Source organism: Papaver somniferum, chromosome 8, assembly GCF_003573695.1.
Source record: "Papaver somniferum cultivar HN1 chromosome 8, ASM357369v1, whole genome shotgun sequence".
Classification (NCBI taxonomy): Eukaryota; Viridiplantae; Streptophyta; class Magnoliopsida; order Ranunculales; family Papaveraceae; genus Papaver; species Papaver somniferum.
In genome coordinates, this window is record NC_039365.1 from 24,204,791 (window position 1) to 24,219,943 (window position 15,153).

Consider the following 15,153-nt stretch of genomic DNA (forward strand, 5'->3'; position numbering starts at 1 on the left):
CTTATTTATTTATTTTTAGAACATGCATAGTTCTGTTTTTTTTCCCTTTAAGATAAGTCCACATCATATAAACGGTCAATTTAAATTATGACTGTTGATCTCATATATTAAGAATTTTGGTTAATGTTATTTAGTTCTCTTGAATATGATATTGGTTATATATATTTTAATGATGTTTTTTTTTTGTTCAATTGGTTGTACCAACTCAATTCAATTCCAATGTATTCATTTGGGGCTTAGAAGTACTTGAGCATCATTATTGGATACTTGATATTTTTCCGTGAATGTTCTGTGGGATGTAATCCACTTGCTAGCATAGTGAAATATGTGCAGAGGGACATATGTATCATGAGACAAAGATGTACTTTTGTCTTTGGTAGTAATAACGCCAACACACAAGTATCAACCGAAAATGGGATCAACTAAAATGTAATTCTAGCTCCCATCATAAACGAAAGAGTTGGAAATGCACCTGGTCATAGGTGTTGGTATATACAATGTAGTGTGTGTATCATAGTAGCAACCAATTTTCATATCAACTTTAATGGCAACAAGAAATTTTCCTAGCCAATTGACTATCTTATTCAGTTGAACTAGATCCAATGCCGTACTTATGGAATGAAAACACAACACATAAATACTCTAAAGAACTTGAGATGTATTCTCTAATGTACTTGAGTTGAATCCCATTTTTGTTACGTAATAAGACCACACCAGTTATTAAAACTCTCAAGACCCAAATGTCTAACTAATAGTTGTTTTTCTTCCACTAATTTAAGGAATATACATTAGTTGCTGAACTAATTCCTTATAACGTAACTACGATGATTGGATCATCGAATGAAGCACTGCTCAAAATTTTGTTGCCAAGATGGAACAAAGACTAAAAGTCGCATAATCTCTGTATGTACTAAAGGTTAATCCCACCTTGTTAGGTGCAAAAGGTATTCCTTCGTGAACTATTACCTACCTTTTTGGAAACTTACAATGAGAACGAAGTTGATTGCATCTATAAATTATGGAAGGAATATGGAAGGGTGTTCCTGCTTGAATCCATTTTAACCCCAACAATGAACTGATTGGGATTGATTTATAAAGACTTTGACATAACCATAAGGCACATTGGTTGTAACACGATGTTCCGTTTTGAAAGTACTAACACGGGCATCACTTCATTTGAGTGTACAAAACAATGTACTAGTAGAATACGAAGTTATGACATCTACCATAATTAGTGATTTCTAAATTTACTAGATTTCCACTGCCTCTCCCCATTATGCTTTAAAGTAAGAAAGCACACCACTCATCTTACAGAGTCTTTCTTTAGTAAAACATGATTGAGACCATCCTGTTTTACTTAGATGCAAATGGTAAATAACTCATTCTTCAAAGAAATAAAGTGTTTTTAGTGAACATATATCCATGCAGAATGCGGATCATTCAAGTGATTTATGGCTCTGGTGGATGATTCGACGCACTGAATCAGTTATTGTTCACAACAAACGATGCGTTTAATTTTTGTGAAACTCCTAGCATATATTACACAATGCAAAGTGCAAAGGCTCACCACCCTTTTTAATGCTAGAGAATTTACATCAAAAGTACTTGATGGTTATTGCATGTTTATTAGGATCAATGTAGAGCATCTTATACCCCATGGTATCGCAAAGGCTATCATCAAAGGTTACAGATGGTACCTAAGGAATGGTTATGTGTACAAACCTACCTTTAAGTTCTTTGGGAATATGCAATATTACACGCGTCTTCACTTATTCGTCTTATACCCACAATTGGCCAACCATTCTTTGCTTACCAGTTGGTAACTGGATATAAGCATGACATTTTGTGTTCTTACGCATTTTTGGTTGCCCTATATGTGCCATTACGACCCCACATCGTACTATGATGGGCCATCAAAATGATTAAGTGACTATGTTGGACAAGAATTTCCAACAATTATCCGCATTTTTGAACCTTTTGACAGGCGACCTCTCAACCGCTGATTTGTGGAAAGTCAATTTACTAGGATAGTCTTCCCGTCATTAGGGGGAGACATGAAAAAGTATTTTCCGAGGTAACGATAGGGAATATCGTGGTGTGTTCCCATTTTGTCTCATACAAACTCCTATACTCCACAAATGGAAATGTGAAGTGAAAAAAGGATTATCGATTTTCGGAATGTACAATCGTATCGCTAAACTGACGAGATCACACATACCAACTGCAAACGTTCTTGTAAGGTTAAAAATACTTAGTAAAGGATATGCACCGTAAATTAAGGTGTTACAGCTACACTTGATGGAAGTGTGGTTGAGGCTGTGGCTCCATTAAAAAAGATGGAGAGACCACTAGGTTCGATCAGTGCTCACCTAGAAAGAAAATAGGTGAGTTAGGAACAAACTAACTATATCATCTGAAATCATCTCATAAGATTGTCTCTGAATATGTCCATGAATCAAACGGGAGGACTCTCCGAAGTTTTAAATGATTCTAGAGAACAATGAAATCCTGACGGATTGTGAGAATACACATGAGTCAATGGAAAGATCATGCGTGCACAGTGATGATATAATCCATAAATAGTTGCACCACAAGTAGAGCAAAATGAGATCGAACCATGCTTTATTTTGATTATTTTCAATTAAAGAACATATTTGGCCTAAGCAATCCAGGTAGAACTTAGTTCCTTGACAAATATATGGGTATTTGGCGTGGTAATGCTAACCAACCAAGTGTAAAGCCTGTGGGACATGTGGTAATTTGTCACAAAGTATAGTGAGAAGAATGAGGTTTTAAAGTTGTTGATGGTGGCTTTTAGCTTAGGGTCAAAATCGTAAAACTGTACATCAGACATGACGTCATTATGACCATTAGCACATTTATTGAATCAATCAGCATTCCTACGTAAGAATTACCAAGGTACCTTTTTTTTTACATGGGTCATGTTCCACGGCAGAACCCTTAACACTGACTGACATCATTTATGCCAAACCCTAATTCTCGTGCTACCACGCCAAGGCGTGCCAACCATGCCAGCCGCACCACCGCTCCAAGGCATGCAAACCATGCCAGCTGCACCACTGCGCCAATGGCATGCCATGCCAGCCGCACCTCCGCGCCAAGGCATGCCAACCATGCCATCCGCACCACTGCGCCAATGGCATGCCATGCCAGCCGCACCTCTGCGCCAAGGCATGCCAACCATGCCAGCCGCACCACATGTGCCAATGACATGCCAACCACCTTGCTGCGCCATACCATGCCGGCCTTCCCTATGCGGCTACCAAAAAGAAGGAGTGCGATGATCAACGACCACACTTCCATATTAGATGCAAATCTTAGCCGTCCAAGGTCGCCAAACAACGCATGGTAACCTTTGGCCCAACGCCAAATCCCTAGTTTGGACGCGCCTAAACCACGCCAAGGCATGCCGACCATGCCACATGTGCCAATGGCATGCCGCGCCATCCACCTTGCCGCGCCTAAGCCATCCCATGCCGACCTTCCCTTCACGACTGCCAAAACGAAGGCGTGCGACAATCAACGACCACCCTTCCATCTTAGATGCAAATCTCAGCCGTCCAAGGTCACCAACCAACGCATGGTAACCTTTGGACCAACGCCAAAACCCTAGTTTGGCCGCGCCTAAACCACGCAAAGGCATGCCGACCATGCCATGTGCCAATGGCATGCCGCGCCATCCACCTTGCCGCGCCTAAGCCATGCCGGCCTTCCCTTCGCGGCTACCAAAATGAAGGCGTGCGACAATCAATGGCCACCCTTCCATCTTAGATGCAAATCTCAGCCGTCCAAGGTCACCAACCAACGAATGGTAACCTTTGGCCCATTGCCAAAACCCTAGTTTGTATGTGCCTAAACCACGCCAAGGCATTCCGACCATGCCACATGTGCTAATGGCATGCCGCGCCATCCACCTTGCCGCGCCTAAGCCATGCCATGCCGGCCTTCCCTTCATGGCTGCCAAAACGAAGGTGTCCGACAATCAACGACCACCCTTCCATCTTAGATGAAAATCTCAGTCGTCCAAGGTCACCAACCAACGCATGGTAACCTTTGGCCCAACGCCAAAACCCTAGTTTGGCCGCGCCTATACCACGCCAAGGCATGCCGACCATGCCACATGTGCCAATGGCATGCCACGTCATCCACCTTGACGCGCCTAAGTCGTGCCATGCCGTCCTTCCCTTCACGGATGCCAAAACGAAAGCGTGCGACAATCAATGGCCACCCTTCCATCTTAGATGAAAATATCAACCGTCCAAGGTCACCAACCAACGCATGGTAACCTTTGGCCCAAAACCCTAGTTTTGGTCACGCCCAAACCGCGCCAAGGAATGATGGCCATGCCACATGTGCCAATGGCATGCCAGCCACCTTGTCGCGCCATACCATGCCGGCCTTCCCTATGCGGTTACCAAAACAAAAGCTTGCGACGATAAACGTCCATCCTTCCATCTAAGATGCAAATCTTAGTCGTCCATGGTCGCCAACCAACGCATGGTAACCTTTGGCCCAAAACCCTAGTTTTGGTCACGCCCAAACCGCGCCAAGGCATGCCGGCCATGCCACATGTGCCAATGGCATGCCAGCCACATGTGCCATGCCGACCTTTCTTATGTGGTTACCAAAACAAAGGCTGGCGACGATCAACGGCCATCCTTTCATCTAAGATGCAAATCTTATCCGTCCAAGGTCGCCAACCAACGCATGGTAACCTTTGACACAATGCCAAAACCTTTGTTTTGGCCACGCCCAAACCGCGCCAAGGCATGCCATCCATGCCACATGTGCCAATGGCATGCCAACCACCTTGTCGCGCCATACCATGCCGGCCTTCCTTATGTGGCTACCAAAACAAAGGCTTGCGAAGATCAACGACCACTTTTCCATCTAAGCCGTCCAAGGTTACCAGCTAACGCATGGCAACCTTTGTCCCGACGCCAAGCCCTAGTTTGGTCGCGCCCAAATAAAACCAAAACCCTAACTTTTGGCCGCTCCTAAACTAGGCCATATTAAAGCCGTACCGGCCATGCTTTCATGCCACTGTCTCTCAAACGAAGGGTTGCAATAATCTACGGCTACCCTTCCTCTCAAGATGCAAAATCTCGACCGTCGAAGGTCACCACCGAGCCGGCAAGTCTCCCAAGCTCAACTTGCCGAAAAATAACATGCTACATGTTTTCCACGAAAACACTCGAGACATCAACACATGTCACAAACTGGGGGATGCTCATTGGGTATTGGTTTGGCGGTTTACAGCGTGCGGCGTACACTACGCTCGTTATAAGATAGTGTCATAAGAATGAGGAGGTTAGTAAATACAGGGAGTAATGGTGAAACGCTTTCTTTTATGGAGCATCAATTCCAGGCGTTACCGGTTACCACTTCCTCCCATTTACTCATCTGTTTTACATTTCTTACGAGACCAGAGTACGTTTCACTTCGACTTGTATAAATAGGTCTTACCTATTTACACCGTACGACAAGTTCATGTCAGAAGGATACAACACTCAGAAAATATTTTCTGGCTTTCCATCTGTAATCTTCTCACTTTCTGATACAAGTCGTGAAACAACTACTCTTCCAGAATCAACTATTCTGGTCTCAACACTCTCTTCACTTCCCTCCCCAAAACCAACCCTTCTCCTTCACTTTGTGACCGAAGCAAGTCTCGAACGGCCATTTGTTAGTTTAGGCCGGATTTGTACAGATTGATATCTCGAATCTAAAGTACTCCCTTGCAGTACGTTGTTTAGGGTTTAAACCCGTTTCTCACCCACACACCCGAAATCATCAAAATCAGCAGAAATCGTTTTCACTATCAAACAATTGGCGACCATAGTGGGAGGTTGATCTTTCGGTCACGATGTCAATTTTCAATCCTTGATCTCATACCTCGACCCAGATGCCAGGAAAGTAAAATCAAACGATCCGTTTAGGAATCTATGACTCAGCTACTAGGCGGCTCGATTACCAGTCGTGACACGGCAAGGGACGACTGGGACTTCCGAGGGGCTAGAATCAAACGATTTTCCCAGGGATCGGCAACACGACAAGGAATAACTGGGGACTTTCCACAGTCACGGCGATGTTTCCCACAAAACTTGGTCTTACATCCGGGAGATTCCTTTTTCTCCAGAAGATCCAAAAACCGAGTAAGTCTTGCCTAGACAAAATATGTGGTTTACTACTTCAGGTTTTCACGGGAATGATGAAACCAATAGCCATGTTATGTTTTATCTCATGCTCTCTGTTGACAAGCAATGCTCACGATTCAGTGGCTTTCCTGGGATGTTTGCACCATTCGCAATCGTAACCAAAAAGCATCGTTATTCTAAAAACAATTCGTTCCAAATAAAAATCCAAAACCCTCAAGGTAATATTTGTCTGTCAAACCAAAAATCCAGGAAATCAAAACCGTAAACTAGGCATTTCATTTGCCTTTAAAAAAAAACCCTAAAATAAGAAGTTCAGAAGACAGAAATGCATTCAAGGAAAGTTTTTCAACAATGGCTTGCTCTTCTTGGAAAAAGCCTCTTTCGTGCTTCTGAGAGACGCCCTCTTCAACTTCAGCTTCCTGGACAACTTTTCGACTTCCGCTTCCTGCTTCATCACCATATCCACAGAAGGACCTTCGACTGTTTCGGCCAACAACTTTTCAACCTCAGACAAACCTTCAACGAACTAAGGAACATTGAACTCGAAATTTACACACGTGTCACGATGGAACCTCCAGCCCGAGACTACATCCTCAGAAACAGTATTACCAGTCACATGCACATGTCTTCAATCGAAGACAAAGCTTCCTCCACACGCTTAACCAAAGCAAATCAACTAGTAATTTTCTTGGTCGTGGCGATATTTCCGTAGCTTTCCCATATCCTGGTGTATAATGCCGCGTGTTTGGCTGGAACACTAAATCCCCCGGCCAACACATGATCCCGATGAGGAACCGGATATAGAGGGTTGAAAGTGGCGCCCGCAACTGCATCATCAACCGACAAGGGATTCCTAACGACAATTGCACCTGCGTCCACTGGAGTACTCTCCATTGTCTGAGTCACAACGACGTTTTCATCTCGATCAACATCCATTTCAAGGTCGCCCGATGCGGCTGTCACAGTTGGAGACAAAGTTGTATCTCCGCCAGTCTCCGTCTTAGGGCCATCTTCAGAAATGGATTCCCCCTATGATATCACAGATTAGATATTTTCCAAAGAGAAAGGAAAAGAGGAAAGAAGAAAAAACATGTGGGAGACTCACTAATTCTCTTTCAGACCGACTAGAGGAAGATTCAATACTATTGTCGGAAGAACTACTCTCGCCATCACTGGACTCTGAACTTTCATCCTTCTCGGGTTCCCAATCACCATGGATAGGCTCAGCACCACCACCCTCCATCTCGAGAAACGATGTTTTCTGACTACTTGCAAGTTTGGTAAAGGTGTTCACGCTGCTGAGACCCTGGGAAAGATACAAATACGGATACTCAGAAAAGAAACAAGGATATACGTGATCCAACTAAAATCAAGATAAAAAGCATAGTACCCGCATATTAGACGAACTGAAAGTCGGTAGGGCTGTCGAATCTGACTGGAAACCGTCTGCACGTCTTTTAGACCTTCTCTCCTTCACTTGGGGACTATCTACATTCGGGCTAACGGATTTTCTCTTGGTCGAAGAAGGATCCCTCAACAGTGGGTGCTCCGCTAAAACCGCAGGAGAAGGCTTACCGCGACGGTTTTCTACCACATCATTCACGAATCCATGGATAGCGAGAAACTCATCCTGCAAAAATATGTTATATTTGGAGGTTGTTGATGGATTTCGTTCCGCCGAGCGGAAAAGGGAGACTTTTACCCGACACAAGAACACCAGCATCGAGAACAGTTGGAAACAAGTCTTATGGAATAACCGGCTGACGAACGAGTGGGACCCCTTGGTCAAAACCCATATGCCGAGCCGCCCTATTGATATTGTAAGAAACTGCTTTGCAAAATCCTCGAAATAAAGACGGCACATGACCGGGCGTGCAGCTTCGCATGAACACCATCTCTCCAAAACTCATATCCTCTTTATCAGAAGACAAAGACATGCTCGGAGAAGGAGAAAAGGTATTGATCTGAGTTATGGACGCATGCACCGGAGCCCATGGAAGAAAATTGACCATGTGCGAGTTGTCAAGAAATCCAACCAGGTTCAGACCAATCTTTGGGAGCCTATTCGACCAGCGCAGTATCCTAGAACCATCCCAAGACTCGGGAAGTACAACCAACGGTTTTGGAGCATACCTTTCGAAGTGCTCCTACAACCATGCTTGGAGAAAGGCGGCATGAATATACGAATCCACTTTCATGTAGCCATTTGAAGCGCACATGTCCGCGACCAGATGATCCAAGTGTGTATACAGAGAACCAAGAAATAAGCTTCCAATAGGGAGAACGACACCTTTTACCAATTTTATGGCTAACTTGATAAGTTCATGTCTTATCTCCTTCTTACTAGAGCCGTCATCGAAAATATCTCTGGATAACCAAAGAGCCAAGAACGCTGCGACATGAAGTGTACTTTTTTTCTTATTTGGCTCCAACTCACAAGGAAACCATTGAGACACCCACCAGCCATAGAAGTACCTCGTCTCGTTTTATTTCCGAACGAATCCTTTTGATTTCGCGACCAGAGCGGCGCACATTTCTTCTTCATCTGCAGACAACTTGACATCGAGGTTTCCTATTACGGGAAGGTTCAGCAAGACGTCCACGCTCTCTAAAGAGATAGTCATTTCATCCCACCTTCATATGGCCGTGTGAGTGTCCGGACACCATCTGAAAATAAAAGCAACCAAGCCTGGAATATCTTTCCTAATTTGAAGCACTGCGGAAGCCGCGGCAGCATCAATAATCTGCGGCTTGGTCAAACTGGATTTTACACATTCCTGGCTCACCATGAATCACATCCATTTCTCAAAGGGACACAACATACTCACACAGATTTTAAAGTCAATGAGAGAAGCAGAATACTCTTTCCTTTGAAGACAAAACCTTATTACACCTCCAGGCCGAACTGACCGGGCCTCTCCTTCACTTTTCGGACCAGTCAGAAGAATCCACACATACTTGGGATGATTTTTCCTAATTGTGGCAGATGTTGTAAAGAACTCATCGTCTATGTTTAGCTTGGAATTACCAACATCTTTCGGTACGGAAGAACTTTTCTCAAATGAAATCCTAACGAAATTCTCTCACGCTACTTTCACCTTCGAAATAACTACAATGGAACAATACGAAGAGATATTATTAGGGAAAGTCCATGGAAATTATTTTATCAGACACAAGAGATCCATCCTGGACGCAAACCAATTTTTTGCAAAGTCATAATGCGCATGAGCAAAGAAATAGGGACTCACAGACAGTTACCAGCTCATTACTACGGTATTCACGCCTAAATGTTACTACAAGTTCACGCAAAGCATATTTACGACTAGGATTCATACCAACACAAAAGAACAATATTTTTACAAGTTCATGAAAAGGTACGTCTACAGCTAGGGTTTGCACTAACACAAGAAAACAAGAAAAACAAGTTAAAGAGGAAGTGCTGGAAGACATACCTGGGATTCGCTCATCCGCTTTACTGTTACCACACGGCCAAAATAAAAATAAATATATAAAGGTGTGATATAAAAGGAGAGGTCGGCCCCCTTTTATAGGCGTGGTACTTGGGAGTTTGAATAAGGAAAGGACTTCCTATTTGAGTCAAGTAAGGAAAAGAGGCAACCAGACCCGCGAAGACTAATCACCATGCCAAGCCGTCAGTGCATGCTTTTCCTCACCAAACCGCGCCATTTCCTTGGCCCCACCATGCCAAGCCGTCCGCACCATGCATTGGCCCCACCACGCCAAGCCGTCCACATGCTTTGCCTCACCAAACCGCGCCTTTCCTTGGCCCTACCATGCCAAGCCGTCCGCGCCATTGCCTTGGCCTCACCATGCCAAGCCATCCGCACAATTACCTTAGCCCCACCATGCCAAGCCGTCCGCTCCATGACTTGCCGCGCCAACACCAACAACAACAACTCGCCAATCCAGCGTCATGATGTTCCCTAACCCATCCAAGGTGATACATGGCCAGACTAAGCCGATGATCTTCATCTCAGCACTTCACGGTTTACACCTCAAATAGAATCTACGCAAGGCCGCCAAACATTAGGATCATGAACTCTCCTTACCTCTCGAAAAAGGTTATTCGGACTTTCTTGACCATCTTTTCACGACCTGTCATTTCTATTTTTGTCCTCGCCTGTCACCATCTTATGCTTACCTCGCAACAATGCTCCTGTTCCGAGATAAGCAGTGGACTTAATGTTGGTGGTGGTTTTTATCTTAGGGTCAAAACCGTAAAAATGAACGTATGACATGACGTCACTATGACCATTAACACGTTTATTGAATCAATCAGCATGCCTACATAAGAATTATCGGGGTACCCTTTTTTTTTACATAGGTCATGTTCCACGGAAGAACCCTAAACACCGACTGACATCATCTATGCCAAACCCTAATTATCATGCTACCGCGCCAAGGCATGCCAACCATGCCATCCGCACTACTGCGCCAATGGCATGCCATGCCGGCAGCACCTCCGCGCCAAGTCATGCCAACCATGCCAGCCGCATCACTGCGCCAATGGCATGCCATGCCCGCCGCACCTCCGCGCCAAGGCATGCCAACTGATGAGTGCCAAATATTGTATTTATCTATCCCTTTTTGTTGGCATTTAACTCATCTTTTATGCATTAATTCTACATTTTATCCCATATTCTGTATTTTCATTGTTTTCAAGAATAAATATTTTTCTTACTTAATTTTGCATTTTTAGGTAATAAATAAAGTTCGGATGAGTCGCGGAGCGAAAAGAGCAGAAAAGTAGTGAAAAGCCGGGAGAAATTACGCAAGGAAGCCGCGAAGAATGGTGCGCACAACCTCATTTTCTACACACAAAAGCGCCTCCGTTCTCAGCCATCAGATCAGTTCTCAGAAGCATCCGACGGTCGCTCCTGCATAGGGCATCAAAATCTGAAGTCTCTGCCAAGCACCACAGCGCTGAAATTCCAAGCCTTCAGATTAGATGGTAGTTGAATCCAACGGTCGCTCCATTGCTGTGCATCAAAGTTTGATGTCTCCGCCTAACACTACAACACCTAACTCCATCTGGCATCGTTGATTTCGTTGTATCAAAAAATCTAGCGGTCGCTACAAGCTTCACTCCGCATCACCGTCTGATTCACCTACCAGCTTCGCATCTCGCGGCCCATATCACGAAACATCAAGACTAGATGGATTCGCTCAACACTCTATCACCCGAGCCCTACCACCTAACCAAACAACCCCCTTCTCCCATTCTATCGAACCCATCTACCACCATCACCCCCCTCTCTGCAGAACCACCTCCTTCCCTGCCGCACCACCATCATCACCACCACTCCTGCAACAGCCACCAAACCACCAACTCTCCACAACAACCACAACCCATCACTACTATCATCACCCCTATCACCTATTACTCTATTTCAACAACTCCACCATCCTCTTCACTGTTAGGATTGGATTTGGTGAATTAGATTGATAGATGAAGCAATTGGAGGCGTGGATAGCAGCAGGAGCGTCAGAGGAAGAATGGGTCGTCGCACATGGGAGGAATTGTGCCATAAAATTAGGTAATTTGCAAAACCTAATTTCACTGAATTTGGGGAAAACCCTAATGATGTAATTGGGTATAAATTGGGACTATGGGTTGTGTTAGAAACTATGCTTGGAATAGCCAGCATCCAGGACTTTCATGTCCTGTTAATTGTTATGTTTGTGTTTATTGTTAATGTTTGTGTTAATTGTTATGTATGTTTGGACTAGCCTACATCCAGGACTCTCATGTCCTGTTAATTTTCAATTTACAAGCTCAATTACAGTTCACTTGTTATGCTTAATGTTTTTAGTTCAATTTGCTGCTTGTTTAATGTTCATGTTCTGTTAATTTCTGTTTAGTGTGATGTTTCTGTTAATGTTTTTATTTTCATCTCCTGTTAACATGTGTCCTGTTTAGGTGTTGTTCATTGTTAGTTCAGTTAGTTCTGTTAAATGGAGTGTTAGATTAAACTTTGCTGCATAGTGTTAATTGAGTAGTGGGGAGAAACTAGTGCTCACTAGTGACAATGAGCAAGCTAGCTCTCTTCCCACTCTAAAAGAGTGCCTTAGTTTAGCTCCATGTTAGCTTAACCATCTCCCCTGCCTTAGGCTAATTGCCTTTGTGTCATTTTCTCTTTGCTCCATTTTGTTTTGTTTTTGCTGTTTAGTTCTTCCATTGCTTTGCATTATTTGTTTCCCCTGCTGCTATTTCTTTTCCTGTTAATTGCTTCCTTTTTTTTCTCTTGGCCTTGTGCTGCTGTGCAGCACTTGTTGCTGCTACTTCTTTTCTTGTTACTGCACTTGGCTTGCTGCAACTCTGTTGCTGCTGCCTTCCTTGGCCTTGCTGTGCAGCTCTTGTTCTGTTGCTGCTACCCTGCCACTTCTTCTCCTGCCAAGCCAAGTCCAGTTCCTGCTGCTGCTGCTGCTGTGCAGACTTGCTACTCCTGCAGCCAAGCAAAGGCCAATCCAACTGAGCCCAATTCACTTCAGTGAAGCCTAAGGCCCAGTCCTCAGTAACCAAGCCCAGTTTCTAAAACCAAAAGCCCAGAGCACAACTTGGGCTCATCAGAAGACCAAAACCAAAGCCCAATTTCATTAAGGCCAAAGCCTAGTGTATTGATAGGTTAGAGCTAAAGCCCAATTCAATTAATTGTGGGCTTAACCCAAAAACCTGAACTCACTGTAAGGTCCAAGGCCAACTGAGTCCAAAGTCCAACTGAGCCCAAGCTCAGTTCCTTTTATTGTGAACAAACCCATTAGTACTTTAAGCCCAACAGTCCCAAAAGGCTTCTAAGCCCAAAGCAAATCTAGGAACCCAATTAGCTAAATCACTTCCAAAACACACCCGATCTCTGTGGATCGACCCGTACTTGCACGAGCTACAACCGACGACCGTGCACTTGCGGTATTACTGTAGGCCCCCGTTTTCTTGCGCTTAATTTTATACACCCCTTCGGGCCTACCAAGTTTTTGGCGCCGCTGCCGGGGATTGGTGCTGTGTTTTCTTGTTGTTTTATTAGCTATTTTTGCATTTCACTGCATAGCATTTGCATCTGCATCTGCTTCACTTCATTTGCTGTTGGACCTGCTGTTCTGAACCTGTTTTCCTCTGCTGGGACGCCACCAAGGAAAAGAACCAAAGCCCAACTGGGTTTTTGCAACAATATCAGAGCAGCTGGGTTGTGCTTAAAAGGTAACCCATTTAAGAGAACCCGAATTGTGGGCTTCCAATTTTTTAATTGTGGGCTTGTAATATTAAAGCCAATTTTTGGGCTTCTCTTATTTTCTGTTGGGTTTGTAATAATTTATTTGTGGGCCTGTTTGTTTAATTTGTGGGCTTGTTTAAATTCTTTCATTGGACTTGTATTTTGGACTCTGGGTTTAAACCCAGCTGAGCTTGTAACCGATTGTGGGCTTGCTTCCACTCAAGAGTGGACCTCGAAACCAAAGTTTTAAAACAAACGTCGGGCCTTAACCAACTGGGCCAAATTAAACTTTCAAAATTAAAACTTAGTGTTTCGTGGGCCGCAGCCTTCCTTCCATTAGAGGACCAACAGTGGGCGTGCTCCCATTTCAAAAACCAAATTTTATTTTCTTTCTTAAAAAAAAAAAAAAAAAAAAAAAAAAAAAAAAACTCTATTTTTTTCCCTGTTTTAAAAAAAAAAAAAAAAATTAACTTTATTTTTTTCCTGTTCAAAAAAAAAAAAAAAAAAAAAAATTCTTTTGCTCCCAATTTTTAAAACCAAATTTCTACTTTGCTCCCATTTTTAAACCAAATTTTCTCTTTCGTTTTCCCATCAAAACCAAAATTTTTCTTTTTCCCAACAAAACCAAATTTTTCCCAAAAAGTCCAATCCCATTAAAAACCAAATTTTCTTAGTTAAAATTCCTTTTGTATATATTTTGTGCTCATCCATTGTGACTCCGAATATGTTGGAGTTTTGCCTTGGATAACGGAGTTTTAATTCTGCTTTCGCCGAAATCGGGTATTCTCTCTCCTTTTACTCTACTCAGCATGTCCCTTTCCATATGTTGCATTTTAATCCTTTCCATATTTTGAAACATTGAGGACAATGTTTAGTTTAGGTTTGGGGGTATAGAGTAGATACTTTGATAATTTGCTATAATTGAAAACGAACTCCTTCTTCTTTTTGAAAAAATTGAAAAATTCCAAAAAAAATTGAAAAATCAAAATTCAAAAAAATTAAAAAAATGAAAAAAATCATAAAAATGGAGCTCATTTACCTTGAAATGTTGACTCTTGTGCAAATATGTATTTTTATTAGGAGTCTTAGTCTAGATATTTAGGCACCCTAATTCTAGCACAATTCACATAGTGATAAGAAATTTGCACGCGCACGATCTACCAATACATGTATGGCCTCGATCTTCAAGGTGTTGGATAGGAAGTTACGATTGCCAATCACTTTAGAATACTGAACGAAACTTGACTAGCTTGTTCTTTGGTTGGTTGGGATAGAAGGTGGAGGTTACATTAAGAAAGACAACCATCGAATTTAACTGGGTGCATCAAAAAGGGCTACCTCTTGCAAAGTGTCATGTAATTTTTGTTTCCTTTTGTATATGTATCAAAAGTGTTTCTTTGTTCTTAAAAAAAAAAAAAAAAAAAAAAAAAAAAAAAAAAACGATGTATATATTCAGAAAAAATATCAGAAAAATACAAAAAAAAAAAAAAAAAAAAAAAATCAAGTATTTATCAATTCCATCATCTCTTGTTCCAAAAATAAAAGAGAATTGTCAATGTAAATAAGAGTCATGTAAATAGTCATTTTGTTGTTTTATTGTTGTAAGCAAGGAGGGTGTATGCCATTGATGTACAACGCGAGTAATTGTGAAATACCTCCAACTCATTCACAATTCTCGTAAAGTCCGGACAGCTAGCTAGATTTCGACCTCAGTTCTTAGCCTGAGAAACTATCTCTTGGTGATT